This window comes from Geospiza fortis, unplaced genomic scaffold (genome assembly GCF_000277835.1).
Source record: "Geospiza fortis unplaced genomic scaffold, GeoFor_1.0 scaffold54, whole genome shotgun sequence".
Taxonomy (NCBI): Eukaryota; Metazoa; Chordata; class Aves; order Passeriformes; family Thraupidae; genus Geospiza; species Geospiza fortis.
This window is the reverse complement of record NW_005054301.1, coordinates 4000343-4012419: the sequence shown is the minus strand read 5'-3', so window position 1 is coordinate 4012419 and position 12077 is coordinate 4000343.

Sequence of the window (12077 nt, the reverse complement as noted above, 5' to 3'; positions counted from 1 at the left end):
TTCTGCTGAGCTAGTCTCCCAACATGACCCTTTCTTTCTGCCTGATCTGGCAGAGTTGGCTTATTTTCTGTTCTTCACAATGCCACTGCCACCTGTGTTGCAAGATTCTCTGAATGAATAAGAATGTACAGTTGTGCCTTAAACAGCTGTTTGGAGAGAAAAAACATATGCATAGGAAAATGGTGTCTTGTGAATCCTCTTCACAAAGCACCTGGCACTGAATGGCTCAAACAGAGGGTAGTTCAAACATTCAGAGATGAAATGTCACCGATAGACTGAATTGTACTGCAAATTGAGGGCAGCTGAACAAGATGCATTTTAAAGTGTCTGTTTTGAAATTTATCAGTTTTAAAACAATGTAAGCCATCCTTATAAAGGACCTTAGGAAGTACTGATTTTTGCTAAAGATTTCAGGATCATGGCTTTTACTCAGATGAAAGTGAGTTCCCAGGGTAATATGGTGGCCAAAGGACTAAATTATTCTGGTTATGTTAAAGGACAGTATTGAGTAGGAACAAATGTATTTAGTCTTGGTGTGATTGTGAATGAGATACATTTCTATTTATACAGCTGCTATTACCTTAGAGGAGAGATAGTTCTTAAATATAATAATTGGTACAAGAATTGAAAAATTTGTCAGTGAGAGATAAGTAGTATTTACCTGAAAAGGAAGAGGCAGGGGAGACCTTGTTTTTCCCTAAAACTTCTTGAAAGAAGGGGTTGTAGTGAGGTGGGTGTCAGTCTCCCAAATAAACAAGTGTTAGGACAAGAGGAAATGGCCTTGAGTTGTGATGGGGGGGAGGTTTAGATTGAATATTGGGAAAAGTTTCTTCATAGAAAGGGTCAAGCATTGCACAGGGAAATGGTAGAGTCATCATCCCTGAATATATTGAAAAATGTGTAGATGTGGTTTAGTGGTAGACTTGGCAGTGTTAAGTTACATTCGGACTCGATGGACTTAAAGGTCTTTGCAACCTAAATAATTCAATGATTCTGTAGAATGGAGGGGTGACAATAAAAATCTACAGCTACATACAGTGGTAAACAGCAATTTATTAAGAGAGCTTTTAGTTTTTTAAAAGTGAAATCATGACATGATTGTGTGGCTGGAACTTTAAACTAGACAAATGTAGACGTGTAATAGTCTGCACACTTCAGTTTTCTGCAGTGTGGGAAAGCCATCACTGCTGGAAACTTTCCCTCAAAAATCTCGTCTGCTACCCCCACTGAAAGAATTTGAAAAAATGGAATTCTGTATTTTGCACCCTGCTATTGGACTTCAGGTAAGAATTAAAACAAGAAAGTTTGCGTGAGTTGTGCTAGAGTTCAGGGTAGATTTTTAATGGCCATGAAAAAATAAGTGACACATACCTATCTTTTGCATCTTCTGCAGAATTTTCACTGTTGAAGCCTTACACTGGAGGGCAAGAAGCAAGAGCTTCTCCTCCCTCTGTGGTATTTTTCTTTGTGTTATGTGAACTCCCCTAGTCCCCTCCTACTGTGTCTAGAGCTGCAGTGTAGGTGACTTATATCAACCTTTTCATTCTAAGAGGAAGTAAGGTAACATCTTTCTGAAATCATTTAAGCATACAGAATTGATCTTGCAAAAGCCTGATTGCTCAACTTCCCTTTTTCCTGCTGACTTGTCAGAGCAAATATCATAATCCGTATGTGGGGAGAAAAGTCAAAAACTTTCTTGTAAAAGACTGTCACCTTGCCATTTTCTTGAATCCCTGTTCCTTATCCATAGAGTATGGGAACTTCTTCCTTTTCAGTAAAGGACACATGTTTTTTTAACAGGTGATTCCCTAGAGCTGTAAATTACATCTTCTCCTCCTCCCCCTCTTTACCAACCCACCCGTCACGCTCAATCTCCTGTTCCATTTTGCTAATGCCACCAAGCGCTGGTCATAAACCATTGCCCTAATTACTCAGAACATGGGGCTGAATGGTTAGTTAGCAATTCTATTGCAATTATGGCAACTTTTCAGGTCTAATAGCACTTTGTGTTTCACTGCTTTTTATATGTCACTGGTTAAGATGATGAATTAGAGGTAGTAGTGCACCACCTGCTCATGTTTTCCCTCACAACAGTAGTGTACCCACCGTGGTGCTGTCTAAATATGTCATGGTGGCTAACTGGGAGCAGCTGCAGGTTATTGACCTGTGCTCCTCTGTGCACAAAGGACTCTTGGTCTGGAATTTCCCATATTCTTTCAAACGTGATTGGTCTGTTTCACTACCATTAGTACAGTATATACTGTTGTTTCTTCTCTGTGTTAAAGGAGCTTCTACATCAGTCAGGGTAAGAGCAACAAGTACAAGCTCTTGCTGAAGAGGAATACTAAATTGCATGCAACTGTTCCTTCTTAAAATGAGATATAAAAGGAAAGGGAGAAGCTGCAGCTTTGAACTTTTAATGTATCATAGTATCTTTGAACTAACTGGTGCATGAAATGTTATTAAAATTCTTTAAAAATATGATAGAAAATTATGATGTGTAGACTTTTTTAAAGAGATGTATATTAGTGGGATGAATATTGATAGAAAGGACAGAGTTTAGTCTGGGTATGATCTTTAAGTTCTTGGGTATTGCCTTGTAATTAAGAGCTTTAATTGTCTGGTCTCCTGCTCTCTGAAGAACTCCCCCTTACATTGCCCTTTTATCAGTTTTAGAAGATAATATTTAAGCAGTGCTGCATGAATACCCTCATAATTGGTAATAAAAAAACTGTACATTTTCTCATCACATCTTTGATTCCAGTTCAAGGGAAACTAGCCCTTTAGCTAGAGCCTTTAGAGGATTTTTAATATGGCTATATTAGTTTGGATATATAGTGTGTCGGTATACTTGGGGAAAGTGCTGAATTGTTGAATTCAATTGATTGACCATGGCTACAGTGATAAAGTGACAGCCTGTCTGCCAGCTTCTCTTGTTATTTTCACCATATGTATACAGTGGAGAGCTCATGTATATGGCCAGGAAGGGGATCTCTGTTATGCAGTGATTCCTTGTATTTGCTGTTGAGGTATTCCCCAAAGACTCCTTGCTTTTAAGGTGCTTCTAGGATAACAGTATGTGTTGGTTTTCCTGAGTTGATACTGTCTCTAAAAAATCAGATCCAAATCCATGTAATTCATGTCAGAAGGGTCCTGAACCACCAGCAGATGTGATTCACTTTTGTTTGCTCCTGCCCTGGACCAACAAAAGGCCTGCAGCCCACTAGTAAAATGCTATTTGGCCTCTTCTTGTACCCTTTTTGCCAGTTTTGGGTCTAAACTTGGGTGAAGTAATATCCTGTGTTTCTGTCTCAGTCCCAGCAGCTTTCTGAAATATGAACAACAGCTGAAGAGACAGGAACCTGACATACTATACAAAATGAAGATATGTCAGGGAAAGAAACAGACTAAGGATATGGATGGACTTTTCTGGTGAAGCCTTTTTGTGGCCAAAGAGATTTTCAGTGCTACTGATGAGATATTTTGTGGGGAGAACAGTGGAGTGAAAAGTGCCAGGAGTGTCTTGGCCACATTTATATCAGCTCAAGGAAATTAATTAATTACACTTAAGGGTACTGAAATTGCACTTTGTTTCTTTACAAATAGGTTGCCTTTACACAATTTAAAATAAATACATATATAAATAAATAAAACATTATCATATGTACATTCTCCTCCTAAGATAACAAGCAGAAAGCAGTTGTACAACAGTTGACACATTGGATGCCAAAAGGTTTTTTTATGCCTTTACTGCTGATACTGATGACCAGATCTGAGGATACTTGGGCATCTCACGCACTGTTGCATAACAGCCTATGTGAGTTTTGTGAGCTGATTTATTTTCAGCCTCCTAGCACATGACTGCTTTAGACCACCCTCTCTTGTCCCAAATTTCTCTTGCTCCCTCCCACACTCCTTCTCAGCCTGCTGCTTTGTGGCTAGCGCCAGTCTGCATATCCCTTAAGAAAACACCCTTGAGGAATATCGTGCCATTATGAATGTGTCCCAGACTTTTTCCAAGACATGCTCAAAATAATTTTTCCCCTTTTACGTTTACAGCATTGCCCCATTTCCTTGATTTAAGATGACTCGACTTACATTTCCTTAAGTTTTAATCATCTTCTTTGGAGAGCATGGCATATACCTTGCTTGAACTTGGCCAGTTATATCTGAATTTGGTCTGTCACATACTGAAAGCAGGCCAACCTCACATTTGGCTGGCTTAGCAAAAAAAGGCAGTATGTAGAGGAAGTTAAACATCCTTAGGGTATCATTTGTTTTTTTGTTGGGCTCCCAAAGATAGAGACAGTTCAAGTAGGGAAGCTGGGTACAAAATACACTAATAATTTCCTGAAAGCAGTGAGAAACATTTAGCCCTTTAGCCTGTTCTCATTTGCAATGTGCGTTACTGTTTGATAATGACTGCAGGAACGAATGGCATGGGAGTGACAGTGTGTTATTGTGCTGTACTGGATCTGTAAAGCAGGCTGCTCTTAGAGGGGAATGCCTGTCCTATTTTGTGTTTAGTAAGGGACCATATGTGTGCTCTGCATATCAGATGTCTTTCTTACAGAGCTTATGTCATAAATAGTATCAAGACAAAGCAGTATTAAGACTCACACATGTTTAGAGTGAACTGGACATAATGCTCTACTCCTGCACCAGTATCATGTGTCTCCTTAATCTCTCTAAAATTCAAAATCCCTGAGCCTTAAGAATGTCTGTTTGCTGATCTCCCTCTGCAGCAGCCCTTTCTTGCTGACAGTGTAGCATCTTCTTGTAGGATTTTCCCTACTATCATGCTTTTTTGGTTATTTTGAAGTAGATAAGTGTTTACTGCCTACATTGTCCTCTCTTCCTCCCTATCTTTCGTTTCTGTTTTGTTCTTATCTCTCTAGGTCCTGAGAAAATAGCAAACAGTCACTTCAGCTCGTTGCTTCTGATACCATTACTGTTATACATCCCCCCTAAAAGCAGGTTCTCAGTTCTGAAAAGCAGTCTCTCCAGACTCTAATGTGAGTTTGAAATCCAGAGCTGGATTTGACTTGAGCCTGACCCTCTCTTTGACTGTAATATGTGTTTGCATTCTCTCTGCTGTGCCTAGCTCAACCTTCTGACTGCAACCTTACAGAGATGAGGAATGGTTCTCAGAGCCATTCAACTGTGCTAAGCCCTGTGTAAGCAGGATGTATAGGGGATCCTTACCTGCATCCCCTCTGTTTTAATGAAAGAATAGTGTTTAGAGCTAGGCATCTTTGTGCTTCAGTGCACATGGAAGCTGAAGGGAGAGAGGATGAAGGAAAAGCAGTGCAGTCTCTTGGCTGCAGCTCTGTGGCTACCTGATCCTCATGACATGGCCTGAGAAAGGAGGGAAATCTTGTTGTCCCTTTTACCAGCAGCACAGAAGTAACATGTGTTGGACTGGTCAGTGCATTCTTTTGGAACTGGCAACAGAAACCAGAAATCCTGACTGAGCCATGCCTCTTGGTTCCTTATTCTCATTACTCTTCTTCAAGCTTCATCCTTGTAGCCTGTGAGGGGCAACATTATACCATACAGTGTATAGCTGTGAAAATAACATGGGACCATTGAGGGAGAATTATATTTCCTTTTTAGCCTTTTTATCTTCCCCTTTTTTTAAGATCCCCCCAATAGATTAATAATATATCTAAAAATAATGTGACCTTATGTAATTATTAGATGATAAAACATCATTGGCTTAATATCCAAGTGAAAGGGCAGAAAAGCAGCCCCAGACTATGCAGGGAAGGTCCAGGTGAGAGGGAATGGTGTCCTGATCCTGCAGGAAGCTGAAGTCAATGAGATTGCTGCTGGGCCACTCCAGAGTGCAGCTCTCTGGGACAGCAGTTAGCAGTTTGCTGTGGACTGGAGTTGGAATGGGCTAAGGTTACCTTCACAGCTCTAATTCCATTACTGCTGCTTTTTCACGGAAAGTGATTTTTTTCATTTGTTCAGCAAATGAGGCAGAGGAAGAATGGAAGGATATGTGGCACGGAAGTGATTTCATAAACCTCAGGCTGAATTCATGTTGCTTATGAGCTGGGAATAAGAAGATTGGGTTTGGTTCTTTTCTTGCTATGGCTGTGATCTGAAAGCAGTGCTACAGAAGCTAGTGAATTTGCATCACATTTAAACTGGCATAAATGCAAGAGAGTTTGGGCCAATTTTTCAAATAATTGCTTAGTTTCAAGGGGTTTTTCTAAAGAACCATTCCTGGTTAATTCTGCTTCTGTGCAGGCTTCTGATGTGATTATCTGAAATTCATTAAACGAACCAGACAGCCTTACCTCCTTCTCTGCCTTCCCACAAACCAAGATCTTGCCATGTAAAATTTAAGGTGAAGGAAAAGATCTTCTTCTTTCAAAGGATTTTCAGTGCTTTTTTACAAAAAGTAATCCTCTAAGAGCTGAACATTTTAATACCTCGTATCTCAAAATTATTTTGCTTCAGAAAGGTGGAGATCAAATTCACTCCTAGCTTTCTTTCAAGAAAGTTGGTGAGTCCTAAAGTGTAGTAGCAGTGAGAACCATATATAGAGATCTTGGTAGACCCTTAAAAAAGAACTAGGAGGCTTTCACAAGTACTTTTCAACTGTTGTAGGGACTATTGAAGCTGTGGCAGGATAGAAAGAGAATGAAGTTTGAAGGTGAGGAACAGAACATGCCTCTCCATTCATCTCACACATGCAGCACTGTTAGCACCTATTTAGGTATTTATCTGCAAACTGAGGAAAATGAAAAACTAGGACACCCAATAAGACTTATGTACTTCAATACCATTATTATTGTTATTGTTATACCTGATCTAAGCCTGAATGCTTTTGACCACAACTGTCTTCAGTGGAAGCTACAATTCTTGAGTGATGAAAATCAGATTTTTAATTAATCATTTACTTTAGTTGTAAGTGCTTAAAATTAGGTACTGTACCTTTACATTTGGAAAACTAATATAATGGCACCTGCGTTTAGAGGTAGAAAGCAGTAGAATTAATCTGACTTTGTTCTTCTCACTTCAGAAGTTTTCCCTGTTTAATCACTTAGGGGTTCAGACTTCAGGCTTGCACACACACACACATACAAAATACCAGTACGTGTGTGTTCAGCTTCGTTGCATCACAGAGCTCTGGTGTAGCTTTAATGTGGTGGGACTGCAATGTGCTGTAAACTAATTTGATAAGAAATAGAGACTCCTCATCCTGGTGTGGTATATAAATGCACATACACCCCCCATATTGGAAGATATGCCTTGCCACACTTCTGAAGCAATATCTTGCTTCCTAGGATGTTAGCTGGCTGCAACACTCTCTTGTATTTCAAATCTTACTTAGGTTAGATTCAAACAAAATTTGTTGCCATTTGACAGTTACTCTGTGGCTTTCAGATGTGTTAGATGTTGTTGATAAAAGCCTTATATTCACGGCATTTATGTGACAAATGGATGCCAGATACAGCCTGAAGCTAATTTTTAAGCACTTAAGGGCAATTTACAATACTTGCTACATTAGACGCAAACGCTGGTTTCTGCAAAGTCAAAAATTGTTTCAAGAATGGCAAGTGGATTGAATTAATATTGCTGAAATTATATTGGATTGCTTCAAAGGCCATTTATGTACAGAACGCTTGGAAAATCTCTCATTCAAAAAAAGAAAACCCAAAAAAAACACCAAAAAAACCAACCTACCTAAGTAAAGACAAATCAATGTAGAAAATAATTCTGCAAAATAGGGCAGAGCTAAAAGGAGACTTGAGGAGGACCTAAATTAAAGGGGATTCTGTGAAAAATGATCTCTAACAGTTCTGCGCAATTTTGTTACAGGGACTTTTGTTAAGGACTGCCCTGTGTTTACACGAAAAAAAATTGACATCAATACCTAACATTTAGGTTGTGTTTTCTGCTTTTTTTTCTGCTATGTGATGTCTGAATCATTATTGTTGCCTTGTATGTAGGTAAATTGAGGCACAAGAAATAGAGGAATTTATTGAGAGTTAAGAAGCATGTCATTGGTGGAACTGAAAATAGCAGTCAGCTTCCTAAGTTACTGTTCAACAGGTTACTCCATGTCCACATATACATCACTCTGCCCATCTTGATCTCACAAAGGAGGCCTTTCATTCCCTATCACTTTCCTTGTTCTGTTTGGGGGAAAAAAAGGTTTAAATGCTACGAAATTTGCAAACTGATTTTTAAATCTTGGCCTTTTTTTTTTTTTTAACTGAGATTTTAGCTTATTTGTAACCAGGCCCTGTACATTTTTAGTACATACATTTTTTGTTTTGTTTTTCTAACTGAAGCCAAATCAGTACTTAAATTCACTTACATAGTTTGCTGCTGGTGTCCTGGATTTGACCTGAAATACAAAGATAGACAGTATGAAGAGTTTGTTTCCTGTCTTAAAGAAACAATTGGGATAAAAAACCCACATCTGTCTGCTAAAGGAAAGCTCATCAAGTGGTGTGAACTGAATTCTGCAGAGCTTCACAGACTTATCTTGACTGAAAACCTGGCTCAAAATAAAACTATATCCACAGTAGAAGAAATAACCTAAGATATCCAGAGGGGAAAAAAACCCATGCAAGTTTACAAAATATCTGACAGGGTCTCTTTAGTAAAAATTGAACTTAGTCATGATCCAGAGAGGAGGTGGTTAAAGCTGGTAGTGAAGAGATTATTAAGTGTGGCATGTTGCTGTGAGATCTTCAGAAATTGTATGGAGTGTGATGTGAATGGCATCACTGTACCCTCCCTCCTTCCAGCAGCCCTTGAGTCATCTTCTTGTTGAATTTCAAGAGCCACTCGAGAGAAGAGAGGCCAAGGCCAGTGTCAGATCTGGCTGACAAACCACTCTGCTTTTACAGGATCTTTTGCATTGTATAGCAGGATTGCAAAAGCATAAAAGGGATTCAGGGAAGAAAATGCTCTTGTATTGGGTTTACTCAGAACATCAGAGGGATGAATGGAGTGGGCAAAACAGTCCAGGGAGAACATTCTGCTTCTCTTAACTATTTCTGAAAAAGAACTGGGTTAAGAAACTGGTTTGGAAAACATCTGGTGTAGTTGTACTATTCAATTGCTTTGCATTTTTGAATCAATATAAATTAGTCCCAAACTGAGAATGTCTGAACTCTAGTAGGAGCAATTTTTATAGCTTACTACAAAGAAAAGATAGATCCAATTAAAACTAACTTTGAACATAGTCAGATTCCAAGGTATTTGTGCCTAGACATAGATCGGAACTTTTTCTGATGAAGATTGCCTTTGCTTAGAATTAAAAGGGATCAGAAATGTTGTGCATGAATATACTCCTCTGAGATTTAAAGTGCAGTTTTGTGAAACAAAGGACTTTGAAAAAACATGAAAAGGTGATGGAAATGTCAGGTTATATCCCAGGATATATGAGCAGACCTGTCATACATCCAGCAGAAATAAGGAAGCATTAGTGCTGTTCTGTGCCAAACTGGTGAGGATTCTTTTAGAAAGTGTGTCTGGTTTTAGTCACTTCTGTTCAAGAAAGATAAATTTCTTCTGGAACAGATAAAGAGTTTTTAGGTTGTAGAGGAATGAAAAGTTCTTCCCAGAAAATGATTGTAAACCAGTTTGATTTATTCAGCCTTGCAGAGCAAATGCTGAGAGTGGAGGTGATTATTCCCTGTAACTGCATCAGCCAGTTAAGCACAAAGGAGAGCAATGTTTTTGAAGTTCAGAAAGGCAAATTTTACCAAAAAAGGTAACAGTATAAATTTGTGATGGATAAATGGAATTTGGAGATGACAGAAAAATTCTTAACTGTTACAGTGGTGAGGTTTTTGGGCAGTTTCCAAAGAGAGGCAGGCAGGTGAAGAGAGTCAGAAAACTGTTAAGATAAAGCTTGAGAATATTTTTTCAAACAGAGCTGAAGTAGATAGAGTGAACAGATGGAAATGGATATGAGGACACTGCCTGACTATGAAGTTATTCAGACATGAGTAAGATCAAGTCCAAAATTTGCAGAGTTGTGATAGCCTGGCACTGTGACCCAGATAATGGGACCTGTTGAGTGGCAGGACATGTTAGCCTGGGCATAGCACCGCAGAAATGTAGCTGCAGATTTGAGCTGATTCATTTGAAGATGGCTTTGAGAACAGAGAGGGGTAAGACATAGTTATGTCCTTTGTATAGGCATGCTCTGAGTTTGGCAGAATAAATACAATTCAGGCAAAAAGTCCTGTGTTGCTTTTGTAATACAAAGAGGAAAACTACGGTGTGGTGCTAAAGGTTACTTGCAATGAACATATAACCTTTCCCAGTACTCCCAGGATGTACCAACCCACAAGGAGAGGATTTCTCTTAATCTTTAGTCAGACAAATTGTGACCAGGTGACCTGACTAGTAGATGAAGGAAAGGCCATGGATGTAGTCTACCTAGACTTCAGTAAAGCCTTTGACACTGTCTCCCACAGCATTCTCTGGGGAAGCTGGCAGCCATGGCTTGGACAGAAGCACTTTTCACTGGGTTAAAAACTGTCAGGACAGCCAGGTCCAGAGAGTGATAAATGGTGCCACGTCCAGTCCCTTGGGGGGTTCCCCAGGGCTCAGTACTGGGGCAGTCATGTCTAACTTGTTTAAGGTCTTTTCCAACCTTAATGATTCCATGATTTTATCATTTTATGAATGGTAGCCAGGAGCAATGTCTATCAAAATGGCCCTTTGTAAATCTGTGTTTTGGATTTCAAAGAGATCTGCACTGCACAGCCTCATTCTAAAACCCCATTTTTGAGCATATATCTGTGGTTTCACACACTTTCTGTCTTTCCAATGTTCAGAATAGTAATGGGGGACTTCACAGCTTACAGTCAGAGACACTCTGGGTTGTAAAAGAGCCCAGACAGGTGACTGGTAGTGTAGGATTTCGGTTTCATACCCAGGACCAAAGTAGCCTGAATCTCTTTCTGTCTTCCTGACCATCAGCACATAATGTTTATTTAGGGAGTGATGCAGAGGGGGCAGACATCCTCCCCAAAGATTAAATAGTTGTTGGTTAACTGAAGGAGTTTTTATTATTGTTTAACTACAGCTTTTCAGTGTGCATTGAAAGGCTTACAGATAATGGCAAAAGCTCTATAAACTCCAGAGTATTGGTGGGGCCTTGGTGTTGTGTTCTTCATCTTTGCTATTTCCACGTCACACCAGGAATTTTTTCTGGAAATGCCTTTGTTGACATGCTGACAGCTTCTCTGTCCTCTAACCTGCAGGAGACTGAAAACAACTGCTGTGGGGGCAGTCTTCCACTTAGGCAGGCTAAGATCCATATGCAAGTGTGGAATTGCAGTCAAGGAAAATGTTATTTGAGCTGCATAATTAGAGGATAAACTGTTATTTGTCAACCAATAGAGAATACAGAAACCTATCTTTATCCAGCATTTTATCATTAGCTGAAGCAGAGGGAGGATTTTTAAGTTCCATTTCAATAAAGAGAAGATAATATAAAGCTGAAATTCTTAAATTAGCTGCTTTATTGTAGTTAGTACTTTGGTTAATCTTTTTAATTTATCACTTAGTACATGGCAATTACCCAGCATATGGAAATAAACCAAGGTTATAGTATTAGTGAGATATGTTTGCAGTGTGCAGGCTGGAATGAGACCATACAGACTGTTATCAGTTGGTGCAACAGTGGTAACAGGTCTGGGTAGATTTCAGATGGTGACCTCGTGACCCCTCTTACCAGTTCAATGATAGCAAGAGAAGATCTCCTAGGAAACCTTGACTTTCAATGATTAATTCTGTTCTTTCTTTAATTGAGAGGGGCCAATTGATAGGATAAAAATTTATGGAGTTATTGCAATCATTTAATGTGGCAAATCATCACTTATTATCATCTAAATTATCACAGGTTGGTACAAAGGTAGAAGAAGTAAATTCCTTTATGGGTTACCTCTAGTACAGTACACAAGTAATTTGTTTTGCCTAATAGATGTAATTTTCAGTCTGGCAACCTGAAGTATATATGAGCCTTAGGTTTCCACATGGAGATAATTATTATCCTTTCAATTCATTATTTGCCCACAGAGTATGTGTTC